The 17,260-nt window shown below is 41.0% G+C and overlaps 1 protein-coding gene across 13 annotated transcripts in view; it reads left to right on the forward strand.

The window, feature by feature from the left end:
* PREP (prolyl endopeptidase) overlaps positions 1 to 17,260 on the forward strand; it is a 584,413-nt gene that overhangs the window by 483,664 nt on the left and 83,489 nt on the right. The window lies entirely within an intron of this gene.

Raw genomic sequence — 17,260 nt, forward strand, 5'->3', positions numbered from 1 at the left:
GCCACTATGGAGAACAGTGGAGATTCCTTAAAAAATTGCAAATAGAACTACCTTATGACCCAGCAATCCCCCTGCTGGGCATACACACCGAGGAAACCAGAATGGAAAGAGACACATGTACCCCAATGTTCATCGCAGCACTGTTTATAATAGCCAGGACATGGAAACAACCTAGATGTCCATCAGCAGATGAATGGATAAGAAAGCTGTGGTACATGTACACAATGGAGTATTACTCAGCCGTTAAAAAGAATACATTTGAATCAGTTCTGATGAGATGGATGAAACTGGAGCCGATTATACAGAGTGAAGTAAGCCAGAAAGAAAAACACCAATACAGTATACTAACACATATATATGGAATTTAGAAAGATGGCAATGATGACCCTGTATGCAAGACAGCAAAAAAGACACAGATGTGTACAGCGGACTTTTGGACTCAGAGGGAGAGGGTGGGATGATTTGGGAGAATGGCATTGAAACATGTATACTATCATGTAAGAATCGAATCGCCAGTCTATGTCTGATGCAGGATACAGCATGCTTGGGGCTGGTGCACGGGGATGACCCAGAGAGATGTTGTGGGGAGGGAGGTGGGAGGGGGGTTCATGTTTGGGAACGCATGTACACCCATGGTGGATTCATGTCAATGTATGGCAAAACCAATACAGTATTGTAAAGTAAAATAAAGTAAAAAAAAAAAAAAAAAAAAAGAAGAAGAGAAGTGAAAAGCAAAGGAGAAAAGGAAAGATATAAGCATCTGAATGCAGAGTTCCAGGGAATAGCAAAGAGAGATAAGAAAGCCTTCTTCAGCAATCAATGCAAAGAAATAGAGGAAAAGAACAGAATGGGAAAGACTAGAGATCTCTTCAAGAAAATTAGGGATGCCAAGAGAACATTTCATGCAAAGATGGGCTCGATAAAGGGCAGAAGTGGTATGGACCTAACAGAAGCAGAAGATATTAAGAAGAGGTGGCAAGAATACACAGAATAACTATACAAAAAAGATCTTCACGACCCAGATAATCATGATGGTGTGATCGCTCATCTAGAGCCAGATATCCTGGAATGTGAAGTCAAGTGGGCCTTAGAAAGCATCACTATGAACAAAGCTAGTGGAGGTGATGGAATTCCAGTTGAGCTGTTTCAAATCCTGAAAGATGATTCTGTGACAGTGCTACTACACTAAATATGCCAGCAAATTTGGAAAACTCAGCAGTGGCCACAGGAAAAGGTCAGTTTTCATTCTAGTACCAAAGAAAAGCAATGCTAAAGAATGCTCAAACTACCACACAATTGCACTCATTTCACATGCTAGTAAAGTAATGCTCAAAATTCTCCAAGCCAGGCTTCAGCAATACGTGAACCGTGAAGTTCAAGCTTGTTTTAGAAAAGGCAGAGGAACCAGAGATCAAATTGCCAACATCCTTGGATCATGGAAAAAACAAGAGAGTTCCAGAAAAACATCTATTTCTGCTTTATTGACTATGCCAAAGTCTTTGACTGTGTGGATCACAATAAACTGTTGAAAATTCTGAGAGAGATGGGAATACCAGACCACCTGACCTGCCTCTTGAAAAATCTGTATGCAGGTCAGGAAGCAACAGTTAGAACTGGACATGGAACAACAGACTGGTTCCAAATAGGAAAAGGAGTACGTCATGGCTGTATATTGTCACCCTGCTTACTTAACTTCTATGCAGATTACATCATGAGAAACGCTGGACTGGAAGAAACACAAGCTGGAATGAAGATTGCCGGGAGAAATATCAATCACCTCAGATATGCAGATGACACCACCCTTATGGCAGAAAGTGAAGAGGAAATAAAAAGCCTCTTGATGAAAGTGAAAGAGGAGAGTGAAAAAGTTGGCTTAAAGCTCAACATTCAGAAAATGAAGATCATGGCATCCGGTCCCATCACTTCATGGGAAATAGACGGGAAACAGTAGAAACAGTGTCAGACTTTATTTTCTTGGGCTCCAAAATCACTGCAGATGGTGACTGCAGGCATGAAATTAAAAGATGCTTACTCCTTGGAAGAAAAGTTATGACCAACCTAGACAGTATATTCAAAAGCAGAGACATTACTTTGCTGACTAAGAGTCCATCTAGTCAAGGCTATGGTTTTTCCAGTGGTTTTTCCAGTATGGATGTGAGAGTTGGACCGTGAAGAAGACTGAGCGCCAAAGAATTGATGCTTTTGAACTGTGGTGTTGGAGAAGACTCTGTGGTGTTGGAGAGTCCTTTGGACTGTAAGGAGATCCAACCAGTCCATTCTGAAGGAAATCAACCCTGGGATTTCTTTGGAAGGAATGATGCTAAAGCTGAACCTCCAGTACTTTGGCCACCTCATGCGAAGAGCTGACTCATTGGAAAAGACTCTGATGCTGGGAGGGATTGGGCGCAGGAGGAGAAGGGACGACCGAGGCTGAGATGGCTGGATGGCATCACTGACTCGATGGACGTGAATCTGAGTGAACTCTGGGAATTGGTGATGGACAGGGAGGCCTGGCGTGCTGCGATTCATGCGGTCACAAAGTGTTGGACACGACTGAGCGACTGAACTGAGCTGAGGGGCAGGGGAGTGGCCATTCTGAGCAATGATAGGATTGCCTGTTATCTCCCCTCATTGTTCCTGGTGCTTTAGATTCTCCGGTGGCCAATGGGGGAGGAGTTGGAGAAGGGAATGGGAACTTTTACTCACCTGCAGCTGTTTGTCCCTGTCTCCTGGTGGCTCTCAGTCATGACTGGTACCTGGGCACCAGCTCTTTGTGGCCTCCTTTTGCAGTGAGATCCCTTCAATTCTGGGAACCTCTGGACTTTGGAACCACACATTCCCTCGTGTGGACCTTAAATTCTGGCTGACCTTGGCCATCATCCTCCCTTCCCCCAAACTTCTCCTCTCAGCAGGATGCCCTTGAGGTTCCTGTCTCTCTGCCACCCCTGCTTTCCATCCTGTTTTCGCAGGGACCTTTCCAGGTGCCTGGAGCTACCTACCAACTGCCCTCCCGGTGCCTCTTGTTCCAGGGGAACCCATGTCCACCGGTCCCTCCATCCTGGATGTGCAGGCAGTGTTCAGCACTGCCCTCCTCACCTGCCAGCCCAGGCCTTCTGCCCTTGGTCCCTGCACACCTCCAGCTGCTGGGATCACAGACAGAACAGCAGAGGCCTTATGCCTCCTGGGTGTAACATGAAACATACCTGGCATCTGGCTTGGAGGGACAGTGATGTCAGTTATTATGTAAGGTAGACTGTGGGGTTTCTGTTGGAGGGCAGGGTTGTGGGAGGGTAAAAAAGGACAAGTTTTAGAAGATTCTTTTGGACACCCTCCACTCCTCCACCCCACACCACCCCAAATCTATTTTAAAGTGATTTGTAGAGCATTAAAAACACACGTGCACACAAAGCAAGCATTTTGAGACACTTTTCCCAGCAGAGGGTGCTCTGGAGTATAGATTCTGAAAACACATCACATCCCTTTAGCAGGGACTAAAGAGAAAATTCCCAGCCTCTTTGAGATATACAGCTGAATCCTACACTGAGGACCTAATTCTGTTGTACCTATTCTTGGGGGAAGTTAGGAGTAGGGGAGGTTTGTTTTTTAACAAAGGTAATCCCTTGGGCTTCTCTGGTGGCTCAGTGGTAAAAAATCTTACCAAGCAGGAGATATGAGTTTGATCCCTGGGTTGGAAAGATCTTCTGGAGAAGGAAATGTCTACCCACTCCAGTACTCTTGCCTGGAGAATTCTATGGACAGAGGAGCCTGGTGGGCTACAGTTCATGGGGTCACAAAGAGTCGAACGTGACTGAGCCACTGAACAACAAATACAGATCTTAATGTTTATCACATGTCTGCATAAACCATCTTCATATGTTCACTGTGATCCCTAGTAACTAAGATATGCATATACAGCTGACCCTTGGACAGTGTGGGGGTTAAGGGTCCTAATAACTTAATCAGATTATTAAGTTAGTATCCTAATAACTTAAAAACTTTATATATGTGGCTCCTCCATGTCCACTGTTTACATTCACAGATTCAACCAATCCTGGGCTTTGTCTCTCTGTCGTATTTACTGTTGAAAAAAATCTGTGTGTAAGTAGAGTCATCTTACTCAAGGGTCAGCTGTGTTTGTGTAAACGTTTATATATTTTACACATATGTCAACATGTAAAATCATTACGTAATGCTTAATTCTTTGTGGGTGCTCAGAATGTGCATTTCTGTACTCCCCCTTCTGCTGAGGTTCATGCACATAAAGATCCTGCAGACGCTGGTGTGCCTGGCATAGCCCTATAGGGCAAGCACAGTCAAGTCCAGTGTTCCTCAGGAAACTCTGCCTCACCTGCCCCTTTCTTGTTGGATAGTTTTGGGCTTGAGCATTAACTGTTCGGCGGCTCTCTTCCTGATCAACGCAGTTCACGTATTTACTCCCCAAATACCTGGAAGCCCTTACCCTAGGTCCACCACTGTGCCAGGGGCAAGTGGTACATAGGAGCAGAGATGGGCAGGCTCTGGCCCTGATGGAGGATATTTGTAGTAAACTACACTAAATAAACAGTTTTAAGTTTACAGAGAGGCTTGGGGTGGGGGGTGACCCACGACAGATTTCCCATCATGTTCAGTTTGTGTGTCATTTTAAGGATACCCTTGTCCTCTTGACCTTAACTTTGGTACTTGAACCTGAGGCTGCCGGCATATGTACTGGTTGGTGGCCCTTCGTCCCCTTGTGCTGTCCCGGGGGGTGCAGTTTCCCTGGCTCCTGAAGACGGATTCCGTCTGTTCATCTCAGGAGAAGCGGTCCTTGTTTCAGTGCCAGGGGTACTCGTGATCGGACCATGTGTGTCCAAGGCTCACCTCTCTCATCCTCTCTTTCACTGGCACTGCATGAAGCAATAAGCTCCATCATGCTGCTGGACTCGTGGGGCAGAGCATGGTGAGGAAGCAGAAAGCCAGGAAGCCAACTTAAAGACCTGGATGTGAGAAAGGCTGCAGGGGGCACTGCTCTGAATTAATGAAACAGCTCCTGATGGGGGAGAATTGTTTTTGCCTTAGAAAATTGGATTGGTTGATCATCACTTTTCTCAGCTTCTCAGCTACCCGCACCACCCCCCCGCCCCCCCACAGCTCAGTAGGGGAGAAAAGAGAACAGTTGATTCTTATATAACCAAGCTTACATGCCAGAGAAAGAGTCAGGTAGATGAGAAAGAGGGACTATATAACATGTTGAGACCTCCATTGCTCATTTTACTTTGAATGTGTTTTCTTTTCTTAGAATGTTCTGATATATCTGTTTCTGGCATACCCAACAACATATTATAGAGTGCTGGGGTTTATTTCTTTTCTCCCTCCTTGCCGTGGCAGCACCCAGTATTGGGAAAGCTGATTTCAGGACTACCCATTCGAAATGTCTATGTCAGTGCTCATCACACTGCTTATGAATGACTACCCTGTGTGTCTGCTGCTGATACTGTCTCCTGTTTTTATAACAAATCCATAATGAGTCCCATAAATGAAGAGCCATCCCTTTAGGTGATTAGTTTGACATTTGAAAGTTTTCCTAGATTATGTTTTGGAAACATACATAATATTAAAGAGAAGTTGTTGTGATTCACAACTACTATGAAAAGAATCCAAAAGAGTCTATGAAATAAAGTTGATAATTTTTTGCCCTGAGAGGAACATGGTTAGCTCTCAAATGCTATTAAAATCCATTCTCACTCCTTTTGTTAAATTTCCCAGGCAATTTTAAGTCTCACTGCTTTTTAGGGTACTTTTCTTATACATACAATTAATTCTTTGTGGTAATATATAAAAGATTTTTCTCAATTTGAAAAAGTACATGTACTTTCAAGTTATGAAAAAACTTCCTCCACCCTCTTCTTATTGGTTTCTAAGTAGAAAAATATATATAAAGAAATGTCATGTCCATGAATATTTGGTTATTAACACAAGACTATGTAACCATGGAAAATTCTGAGAGAGATGGGAATACCAGACCACCTGACCTGCCTCTTGAGAAATCTGTATGCAGGTCAGGAAGCAACAGTTAGAACTGGACATGGAACAACAGACTGGTTCCAAATAGGAAAAGGAGTACGTCATGGCTGTATATTGTCACCCTGCTTACTTAACTTCTATGCAGATTACATCATGAGAAACGCTGGACTGGAAGAAACACAAGCTGGAATCAAGATTGCCAGGAGAAATATCAATCACCTCAGATATGCAGATGACACCACCCTTATGGCAGAAAGTGAAGAGGAAATAAAAAGCCTCTTGATGAAAGTGAAAGAGGAGAGTGAAAAAGTTGGCTTAAAGCTCAACATTCAGAAAATGAAGATCATGGCATCCAGTCCCATCACTTCATGGGAAATAGATGGGGAAAAAACAGTGGAAACAGTGTCAGACTTTATTTTTTTGGGCTCCAAAATCACTGCAGATGGTGACTGCAGCCATGAAATTAAAAGATGCTTACTCCTTGGAAGAAAAGTTATGATCAACCTAGATAGCATATTCAAAAGCAGAGATATTACTTTGCCGACTAAGGTCCATCTAGTCAAGGCTATGGTTTTTCCTGTGGTCATGTATGGATGTGAGAGTTGGACTGTGAAGAAGGCTGAGTGCCGAAGAATTGATGCTTTTGAACTGTGGTGTTGGAGAAGACTCTTGAGAGTCCCTTGGACTGTAAGGAGATCCAACCAGTCCGTTCTGAAGGTCAGCCCTGGGATTTCTTTGGAAGGAATGATGTTAAAGCTGAAACTCCAGTACTTTGGCCACCTCATGCGAAAAGTTGACTCATTGGAAAAGACTCTGATGCTGGGAGGGATTGAGGGCAGGAGGAGAAGGGGATGACAGAGGCTGAGATGGCTGGATGGCATCACTGACTCGATGGACGTGAATCTGAGTGAACTCTGGGAGTTGGTGATGGATAGGGAGGCCTGGCATGCTGCGGTTCGTGGGGTCGCAAAGAGTCGGACACGACTGAGCGACTGAGCTGAACTGATGTAACCATGGAGTCCAGAAGCTCTAGCATAAAACAGTTACGAGCTTTTTTTTTTTTTTAAAGGATAATAAGTTTGATGAAAGTCCACATATTCTATATATATGTAAATATTAGTTATGTGTCTTAATGTTTTGGAAGACAGTTTGGAGATAGTTTAAAACATTAAGGTTGAGAGTTTAAAACATTAAGAAGTGATCGTCTGTCAATTTTCTGTTAATATGAGGTGCGTGAAGAAAAGCTGGCTTTCAGGTCATCTGGAAAGCCCAGCTTTTTTTTTTTTTTTTTTTTTTTACTATATTGAGACTAAAAATAACCAGATTCATCTACTTCAGGATTTTTATGCTAGTAATAATAAGTTTATTGTTTAAAATATAATACAAAGATCCTGTTCTCTAGAGAAATTGTTATTATCAGTGTATTAGTTTAATTTAACACTTACTTCTGTTGATTTCCTATTTTTTTAAAAAAGCCTCAAATGAGCTAGTGGTAGAAATGTTGACTTCTTGTGAACACAGTGCAGCTTGACCCAGACTCTGGTCTGAATGGATCGCGGTGACACCTCCATGAGGTATTCACTGACGAAATTTCGTAAAAACCTGTTATTTGGGGCTAGATTCCCTGGAGGTTTGTCCTGGTTCCTGCTTGTTTGTAAATTTCACGTTTGCTGGCAGCTGACTGTAGGGATTGTATTCCCGAAAGTGTTGAGTCATGTGTGTGTTGGAACAGCACATGTGAGTCTAACAGAATAAAGTATAAAATACATACACCATTGAATAGTTTGTGTGATGTCTGTCAAAGGTGTCCTTGGTAAATATTACTGTCTCAGTTCAGTTCAGTCGCTCAGTCGTGTCCAACTCTTTGCAACCCCGTGAATCGCAGCACGCCAGGCCTCCCTGTCCATCACCAACTCCCGGAGTTCACTCAGACTCACGTCCATCGAGTTGGTGATGCCATCCAGCCATCACATCCTCTGTCGTCCCCTTCTCCTCCTGCCCCTAATCCCTCCCAGCATCAGAGTCTTTTCCAATGAGTCAACTCTTCACATGAGGTGGCCAAAGTACTGGAGTTTCAGCTTTAGCATCATTCCTTCCAAAGAAATCCCAGGGTTGATCTCCTTCAGAATGGACTGGTTGGATCTCCTTGCAGTCCAAGGGACTCTCAAGAGTCTTCTCCAACACCACAGTTCAAAAGCATCAATTCTTCGGCGCTCAGCTTTCTTCACAGTCCAACTCTCACATCCATACATGACCACTGGAAAAACCATAGCCTTGACTAGATGGACCTTAGTCGGCAAAGTAATGTCTCTGCTTTTGAATATACTATCTAGGTTGATCATAACTTTTCTTCCAAGGAGTAAGCATCTTTTAATTTCATGGCTGCAGTCACCATCTGCAGTGATTTTGGAGACCAAGAGAATAAAGTCTGACACTGTTTCCATTGTTTCCCCATCTATTTCCCATGAAGTGATGGGACCGGATGCCATGCTCTTCATTTTCTGAATGTTGAGCTTTAAGCCAACTTTTTCACTCTCCTCTTTCACTTTCATCAAGAGGCTTATTTCCTCTTCACTTTCTGCCATAAGGGTGGTGTCATCTGCATATCTGAGGTGATTGATATTTCTCCCGGCAATCTTCATTCCAGCTTGTGTTTCTTCCAGTCCAGCGTTTCTCATGATGTAATCTGCATAGAAGTTAAGTAAGCAGGGTGACAATATACAGCCATGACGTACTCCTTTTCCTATTTGGAACCAGTCTGTTGTTCCATGTCCAGTTCTAACTGTTGCTTCCTGACCTGCATACAGATTTTTCAAGAGGCAGGTCAGGTGGTCTGGTATTCCCATCTCTCTCAGAATTTTCAACAGTTTATTGTGATCCACACAGTCAAAGACTTTGGCATAGTCAATAAAGCAGAAATAGATGTTTTTCTGGAACTCTCTTGCTTTTTCCATGATCCAAGGATGTTGGCAATTTGATCTCTGGTTCCTCTGCCTTTTCTAAAACCAGCTGGAACATCAGGAAGTTCACGGTTCGGCTTAATACCACAGTACACACAGTTAAATTTTCTCAGTGAATTAATGTGGCTTCTTTGATGAAAGTATAAAGTCTGATAACCCCATATTTTATGCCCCTCCTTTTGATAATTGGAAATGTACATGGCAGCTATTATTGACGGGGTGTCCCTCTTCAAAACCAGAAACCACCACTTTAGAAGGTTTCCTTTGAATAGTATAAAATATGTCAAGATGAGAAACCAGGTGAGATGATGCCTTGCATGGTATCACAGGTTCGGTTTAGTGGGAGTGCTTTTAAAACATATGCCTATGCTGGGGACAGAGAAGCCTGGCATGCTGCAGTCCATGAGGTTGCCAAGAGTTGGACACGACTGAGTGACTGAACTGACTGATGGTGAAGAGTGAAGGTCGAAGGGGGAGAAGTTGAGTAAGTCATGACAAGGGCTTCGGCCAGTCCTACAGGGAGCTCCTGCTGCTGCTGCTGCTAAGTCGCTTCAGTCGTGTCCGACTCTGTGCGACCCCAGAGACGGCAGCCCACCAGGCTCCCCTGTCCCTGGGATTCTCCAGGCAAGAACAGTGGAGTGGGTTGCCATTTCCTTCTCCAATGCATGAAAATGAAAAGTGAAAGTGAAGTCGGTCAGTCATGTCCAACTCTTTGCGACCCCATGGACTGCAGCCTACCAGGCTCCTTCATCCATGGGATTCTCCAGGCAAGAATACTGGAGTGGGCTGCCACTGCCTATCAGCTAGGTTATTAGCCCTTCAGCATTTGCCTAACTAGGAGTGAGGGATTTGGGCTTTTGTACCTCTCTCTGCATGTGGCATGAGCCCAGAAGAATATGTCCTTGGGAGGACAAGGCCCTGAGTTTCTCAGCTGAGTGCTGTCTGCTCCCAGCACCGTGCAGCTAGGGGAACGAGTGCTTCAGCAGGCTGCCGCGTCCACTACGAATGCTGCTGTCTGAGAGGTGTGTACTTAAGAATGAGTATGTTAGGTATAGCTCTCTGAACCAGAGACTATGCCAGCATAGCAGTTGTGAGAATGGAAAAAGTCAAGCAACCATTTTTAGAGGAATTCTGCTTCTCTTTAAAGAACTAGAGACCATTCCTTCCCTGAGACCTTTTCCAATCTCACTCTTCTTTCCAGCACCCCTCCCTGTTAGATTTCTCAGTATTACTATTTAGAGTATTGCTTTATATCTGTGCGTGAATGTGTGTGTCAGACTTTCCCACCTGAGCCCTTGATCTTGAAGCCCTGTCCTGCTCTGATCTGTGTGTTCTAGAGCCTGGCTCAGCTGCAGGAGACTCTCCGTAAATGTTGCTTGAATAAACAGCTTCAGCTCTGAGTCCCCTAAATAGTAGATGCCTGTGGTTGGTGGCACATGTTAAATTGTGTCTTCAGTAAAGGGGATGGAAAGTTACCTGGCAGTGGATTCTCCTGTTAAAACCAGCCACCATTTATGACAGTTTTATCTTCAACCTCATCTACCCCAGAGCAAGGGAGGATGGCCTTTGGCTTTGTTTTTTCATCTTTCAAGGTCATCTGGTTATGGATAATGAATAGCTAAGTACCGGCAGATTGCCAAATATTTTGTACCTTCCCTAGTGGCTTAGATGGTAAAGAATGTGCCTGCAGTGTGGGAGACCTAGGTTCAACCCTAGGTCGGGAAGATCCCCGGAGAAGGAAATGGCAACACACTCTAGTTATTCTTGCCTGGAGAATTCCATGGACAGAGGAGCCTGGTGGGCTGCAGTCCATGGGATCACAAAGAGTTGGGCCTAATTGAATGACCAACACACTTTCTGTGAGTACCACATTCTTTATACATTTGAATTTTTCTTGTTCCAGATACTTTTATCAACAAATATTATTAGATATTAATAACATCAATAGATATGATTCCTGTCTGTATTCATTAGCATTTTCTAAAGATATTTATCCAAATTCAACAAATGACATCATACAATTAGATTGTCAAGGTAACTTGTGTCTAAAGGGAAATACACTTTTTTAAAAAAGAATTGTCAGTAGTAAGAATGGTAAAGAGTTTTAGCTTTCATCTTGTTGGTGTTGTTTGAAATATAATCAATGGACTTAGTATCAACAAATGTAAATATTTTATTTACAGTAGTTCTTAGAATTTTGTTTTTGTTAAAATTTATTTATATAAAAGGCAGATTTTCATGAAATAAAATCATTTTGACTTAAGGAAAATTTGCTTAACATTATATGGACATAAAGTGAAAGGAAGCTGTAACTTAAGAATTACATATTTCATAATCGGTCAGGCTAGCATTGTTGCACCCCTGTTGCAAAAAGTCAGTGGTTTTGTATGAGATTAATTGATTCCAGAGAACATGGTTTTTCTTCTGATGTCATATTGTTTAAAGGAAAACAGTGTTCTGTGAACTGGAGTTTATTCTGTTCATGAAGGCCTGATGGGACCCTTGGCTCTCCTGCTTTTCTGTTTTCCTTTTATCTGGATTTCAGCAAATTTGCTTTCTGCTCTTGAGATTTAAGGTCTCCTCCTCAATCAACAGTATTTTTGTCTTCCCCTCCCAGTGATTCCCAAAATTCGGTTTTTTAAACTGTCTTGAAATAGTCTGAATGTGAGGCGGTGGTTGAATATGCATTGTTACTGATTACATTTTGGTGTAAGAAGGTATTTCCTAATGTATATATTTTGGGGGCACCAATGACTTATAAATGCGTGAGCATTTGAAAATTCAGAGTTGTTTGCAGTTGAGCATATTTGTTTAGTGCCTATGAAATATCTGAGTTGTAAGGAAGAGAGACTGACTTAATTGGCATCCCAACAGCAATTCCCTTGGAACTTCCTGCCTTAGATTAAATATAAACTGCTGCAGCCATTTAGTGCAGCCAGAAATACCGAGAAAAACTCATTAGATGTGCTTGAGACAGCTGTCATCGAAGGTTTGGTGTGGTTCTTGCAGTGAGTTTTACTGCCCTGTCATTCTGTTGGCTGAATCGCTGCCGCTGAATTAGCCATCATTTATGATTGATGTAGCATGACTCTAAGCACTAAGCTGTAAGAGTCTGTCTTTGTTTAAAGGACAAGAGAACAAAAGTATGAAATATTATTAATGAGGCTGCTTTCCGTTACATTTAATAAAGTGACAATTGTGATGTTGCTAATGATATTCTTAATAATATAGGACAGTTTAAAAATAAGGTGAAACTGAATTTCTGGACACTGGTTTATTGGCTTTGTATATGAAAAACTTAAGGAAAATGTATAAAAGACTAGAAACAAGAGCATTTAACTTACAGACCAGTCAATGAAGGGGAAGAGTTTATGAAGAAGTTTATCTTAATTAAAAGTTTATATTAATACAGTATAAAAAGGAAATGAGAAGGGAAAAGCAAGTTAACTAGAAGGTTAAAAGTAAGATGTAGAAGCAATAACAATTAGAAAGACAAAATACAGGTTCTTAGATTGAGTTTTCAACTCAGATATTCATTTTGAAGAAACCCACTTACAGCATAATGACAAGTGATTTGGATGGAGGATGGAGAAAAGAATTCATGGAAATCATAAATGTATATGCAGTTTTTCCAAAACGCTATGACAATCTTTGAAAATACTCTAAGAAGCCTAGACAGAGATGGAGAGAGTGTACCTGAATCATTTGGCCTCTTGTGTAGCTTGTGACCAAAACTCATACAAGAAAATGTGATTCAGTTTCTAGGAAAGGAGACTACTTCAGAACTTAGACAAAATGTCACAAAGAAAGAGCAGCCACATTAAACATTTTCCTAGAATCTTTGATCAAACTATACTTACTTGGAATCCCACTTCTGTTTTACAAGTACCGATTACCTCTGTGCTTTAAAACAGTTTTGTTTTGTTTTTTTCCTGAGAAAAAGATGTTTAACATACAGAGTGCTTAAAAATGCTGGATGTTTTAGACACATACAGCTATTTTGATTAATTTATAAATGCAGAAGAGACCTAGTTGACACTTGATTTATAAACCTGCTGATGGAAAGTGGATGGACATTTCCAGAGAGCTGGAATCTAATTCCTTCAAGTCTAAAAGCTTGATGCTACTTTTAGTAAGTAAAACCCTAAATTATCCTACTGTGTAATAAGATAAAAACTATGTCATTATTAGGTTTTTTTATGAATCATAAATATTTTCTTTTTAATTAGTCCTCAATTACACTTTGTTAATTTTTACATCTATGTATTTTAAACATATGATAATATACCCTAAAAATGTATCCAATAAAGAATTAAAAATGAGTTAAATATAATGAAAAGTTTTTGCTTCTGGCCGTAAGTATAACTGGTATTGGGCTAGCCCTGCTACCATAAACAGGTAGAAAACTACACAAAATGGAAAAAACATCTGTTGGAGATATTGATCTACAGGTATCATAGGACCGTAATCTGTGAGAGAGATGTTCTCCTATGATAGATAGCCTCAGGTTTCTGCCTGGAGGAATTTTCTGATTCTGGCACAAGGAAGAAGAACCCCCAGGATACTGCAGCCTCGCTGGATTAGGGGTCCAAAGATCCAAATTCAGGAAGAGTGAGGCCACTGGAACTTGCTGGCACAAAACCAAAGGAGGGGAACCACCCATTAAGAGTCCTGGGAATCTTCTTGGTGTCCCCCTGAATCCTAGACTGACTGTTATGCCATACATGCATAGACCGAGGCTCCATGATTCAAGCTGTGAACAACCACCAGGAACTTGTAAGCTGACAACTACTAGAGATTTAACAAATGGGAGATTTTCACATTCTAACCAGTTAAAGTGGAAAGGACCCGTGAACAACCAGGGTATTCAGCAAAAACCCCAGAATGGCCCATTCATGCTTTTGCAGTATGACTGGAGACCTGCCCCAACAAAGCTTGAAAATAAGCCTTGAATGGATTAAGCTGATCTATAAAATGAACAGCCTCAAAACTTTTTAAAGAAGGACTCCCCCCCAAAAAAAAATCCAGATGGCATTCAGAATGTTCAAAATCCAACTTTAAAAAATTACTAGATGTGTAAAGAAGCAAGAAAATGTGACTTATAACCAGGAGGGAAGTTAGTTAATAAAACAAATCTAGAAATGACAGTCGTAGAATTAACAGATATGGACTTTTCAAAAGCAATTATGAAAATAAATTTAAAAGGATTTTAGCAAGTGTTAATGTAAATGAACAAAGAAACAGAAAACATAAAAATAACCAAGTATTTTTCTGGAAGTGAAAAATAAACTATCTGAATCAAAAAATTCTCTACATAGGCTTAATAACAGATTAGATACTATAAAAGACAATATCAGTGAATTTGAAGACAGCATGTTGAAGCTAAGCCATGGAGAGGGGGAAAAAAATTGAAACAAAAACAGACACAGTCTCATTCAACTGTAGAACTATACTAAGTGACCTAACATGATGTATTTGAAGTCTTAGGGTAGGGGTGAGGGGATACAAAAATTATATGAGGAAAAAGCAGCCAAAAATGTTATGAATTTGATTAGATAGACAAATCCAAATATTCAAGAAGCTCAACAAATCTGAAGGAGATGACTCCAGTTAAAGTACATTATTATCAATTTGCAGAAAACCAGAGACAGTAAGGAAATCTTAAAAGCAGCCAGATATGAAAACGCATTATACATAGGGAAAAAACATAAGGAATGACTATCTGAAACGGTGACAGTCAGAAGACAGTGGAAAGACATCTTCTTAGGAAGCCTGCCTTGACTGCCATATTTAAAACCGCAGTCCCTGCCCACACACCCTGCCTCCCTTACCCAGGCCTGTTCATGGGTTAGTATGACATCTACCATTTTCTGATACACTGCATTGCTGTTGTTGGTTAGTGGCTAAGTCATGTCCAGCTCTTTTGCAACCCCATGAACTACAGCCCTCTAGGCTCCTTCTGTCCATGGGATTTCCCAAGCAGGAGTTCTGGAGTGGGTAGTCATGCTGTTCTCCGGGGGATCTTCCCAACCCAGAGATCGAACCCGCATCTCCTGTGTCTTCTGCATTGGCAAGCAGCTTCTTTACCAGTTGCGCCACCTGGGAAGCCCTAGTTTATCTTTAGCACTTAGGAAAACGTCTTGCGCATAATAGCTGCTTAGCAAATATTTATTTTATGAGTAAATGAAAGGATAGATGTTGTTGGTAAGTGCATTAGTTAAAGTTCTCCAGAGAAACAGAACCAATAAGATATTTGATATATCTTATATACATATAATATATATAATTACATATATATTTAATATAACATATATTAACATACAATATAATTATATATATTATATATTGTGTATATATATATATATATATATATATAAGATATACAAATACCCTGTTGGTTTGTATAGGGGCTTCACCAGTGGCTTAGTGGTAAAGAATCTGCCTGCAGCTCAGGAGATACGGGTTCAGTCCCTGGGTCAGGAAGATCCCCTGGAGAAGAGCATGGCAACCCTCTGCAGTATTCTTGCTGGGAAAAACCCATGGACAGAGGAGCCTGGTGGGCTGAAGTCCATAGGCTTGCAAAGAGGTGGACACAACTGAGCACACAAGATATACGCAGAGACAGATAAATTTTTTTAAAGGAATTGGCTAACATGATTTTGGAGGCTTGACACTTCTAAAATCTACAGGGTAGGCTGGCAGACTGAAGACCCAGGAAAGTTTCAGTTCAGAAGCCAGAGGCCACCTGCTGGCAGAATTCCTGCTGGCTGGGGGAGATCAGGCTTTTCTGTGAAGGCCTTTAACTGATTGGTTGAGGTGCATCACATTATGGAGGGTAATCAGTGGTACTCAAAGTCCACCAGTTTAAATGTCAACCTCATTCAGAAAAACACTTTCACAGAAACATCTAGAATAATGTTTGACCAAATATCTAGGTACCATGGTCTAGCGAAGATGGCACATATAATTCACCTTCAGAATAGGATGTGGAAAATAACTGATAGGTGAGTGTAAGTCAGTAAAATCACTTAGGAAGATAATTTGGCAACATCTGGTGAAGTAGAATCTGTGCGTATTGTATCACTGAGCAGTTTTACTTGTAGTTATGTACCTCAGGAAACATGTATATGAAGGCACAAGTGTTACTTGTAAGAAGGACGAAAACCACAATAAAGAAAATGGAAATGATCTAAATGCTCATGTGTAGGAAGATGAATCAATTATAGTGTTTTCCTAGAGTGGAATGTTTTACCTCAGTTAAAACCAGTGAAGCAAATATACATGTATCAACATAGATTAATTTTTAAAATATTGAATGAAAAAATTAGTTGCAAAGGATATATATAGTCTGATACTATTTATATCAATTTTGACAACTCAGAATAGTGTTATTTGTAGCATTAGTATTTATCAAGATTCTTTTCGCTACCTAAGATTCTTCTGTTTAGTATTGTAAAAGATAGCTGCTGAGGCACAGCCTTTTATTTCTTCTGACTTGTGTATAGGGGACTAAAGATCCATGTAAAAAGTTGTTCATTTATTCAATAGAACCTTGTTAACATGAACATTATGAACTTTTGTGCATTCACACCCATTTTGCTAATTCTTACGTATTTAGTACAGCTTTTAAAATGTGTTCAGTTCAGTTCAGTTCAGTCGCTCAGTCGTGTCTGACTCTTTGCAACCCCATGAATTGTAGCACGCCAGGCCTCCCTGTCCATCACCAATTCCCGGAGTTCACTCAAACTCACGTCCATCGAGTCGGTGATGCCATCCAGTCACCTCATCCTCTGTCGTCCCCTTCTCCTCCTGCCCCTAATCCCTCCCAGCATCAGAGTCTTTTCCAATGAGTCAGCTCTTCGCATGAAGTGGCCAAAGTACTAGAGTTTCAGCTTTAGCATCATTCCTTCCAAAGAACACCCAGGGCTGATCTCCTTTAGAATGGACTGGTTGGATCACCTTGGAAATGTGTAACGCATGACAAAAATTCAAATTTAGGATATTAATATTCAGAATGACCGATTGCATGTATTTTTCATTTAAAGAATAGACTATTTTTTAAAAACTTTTAAAAAAGCACAATTGTCATAGAATATTACATTAGTTTTAGGTGTATGACATAGTGATCCAACAATCAAATATATTACGATAAATGATCACCATGGCAAGTCCCGTAACCATCTGTCACCATACAAAATTATTACAGTGTTATTGGCTATAAAGAATAGGCGCTAAGTAAAAGGCATTTTGAGTCATGATATTCAGTTATATATACTGATATTTTCAACTTAAATATT

The sequence above is a fragment of the Ovis aries genome, chromosome 8 (assembly GCF_016772045.2).
Source record: "Ovis aries strain OAR_USU_Benz2616 breed Rambouillet chromosome 8, ARS-UI_Ramb_v3.0, whole genome shotgun sequence".
Lineage (NCBI taxonomy): Eukaryota > Metazoa > Chordata > Mammalia > Artiodactyla > Bovidae > Ovis > Ovis aries.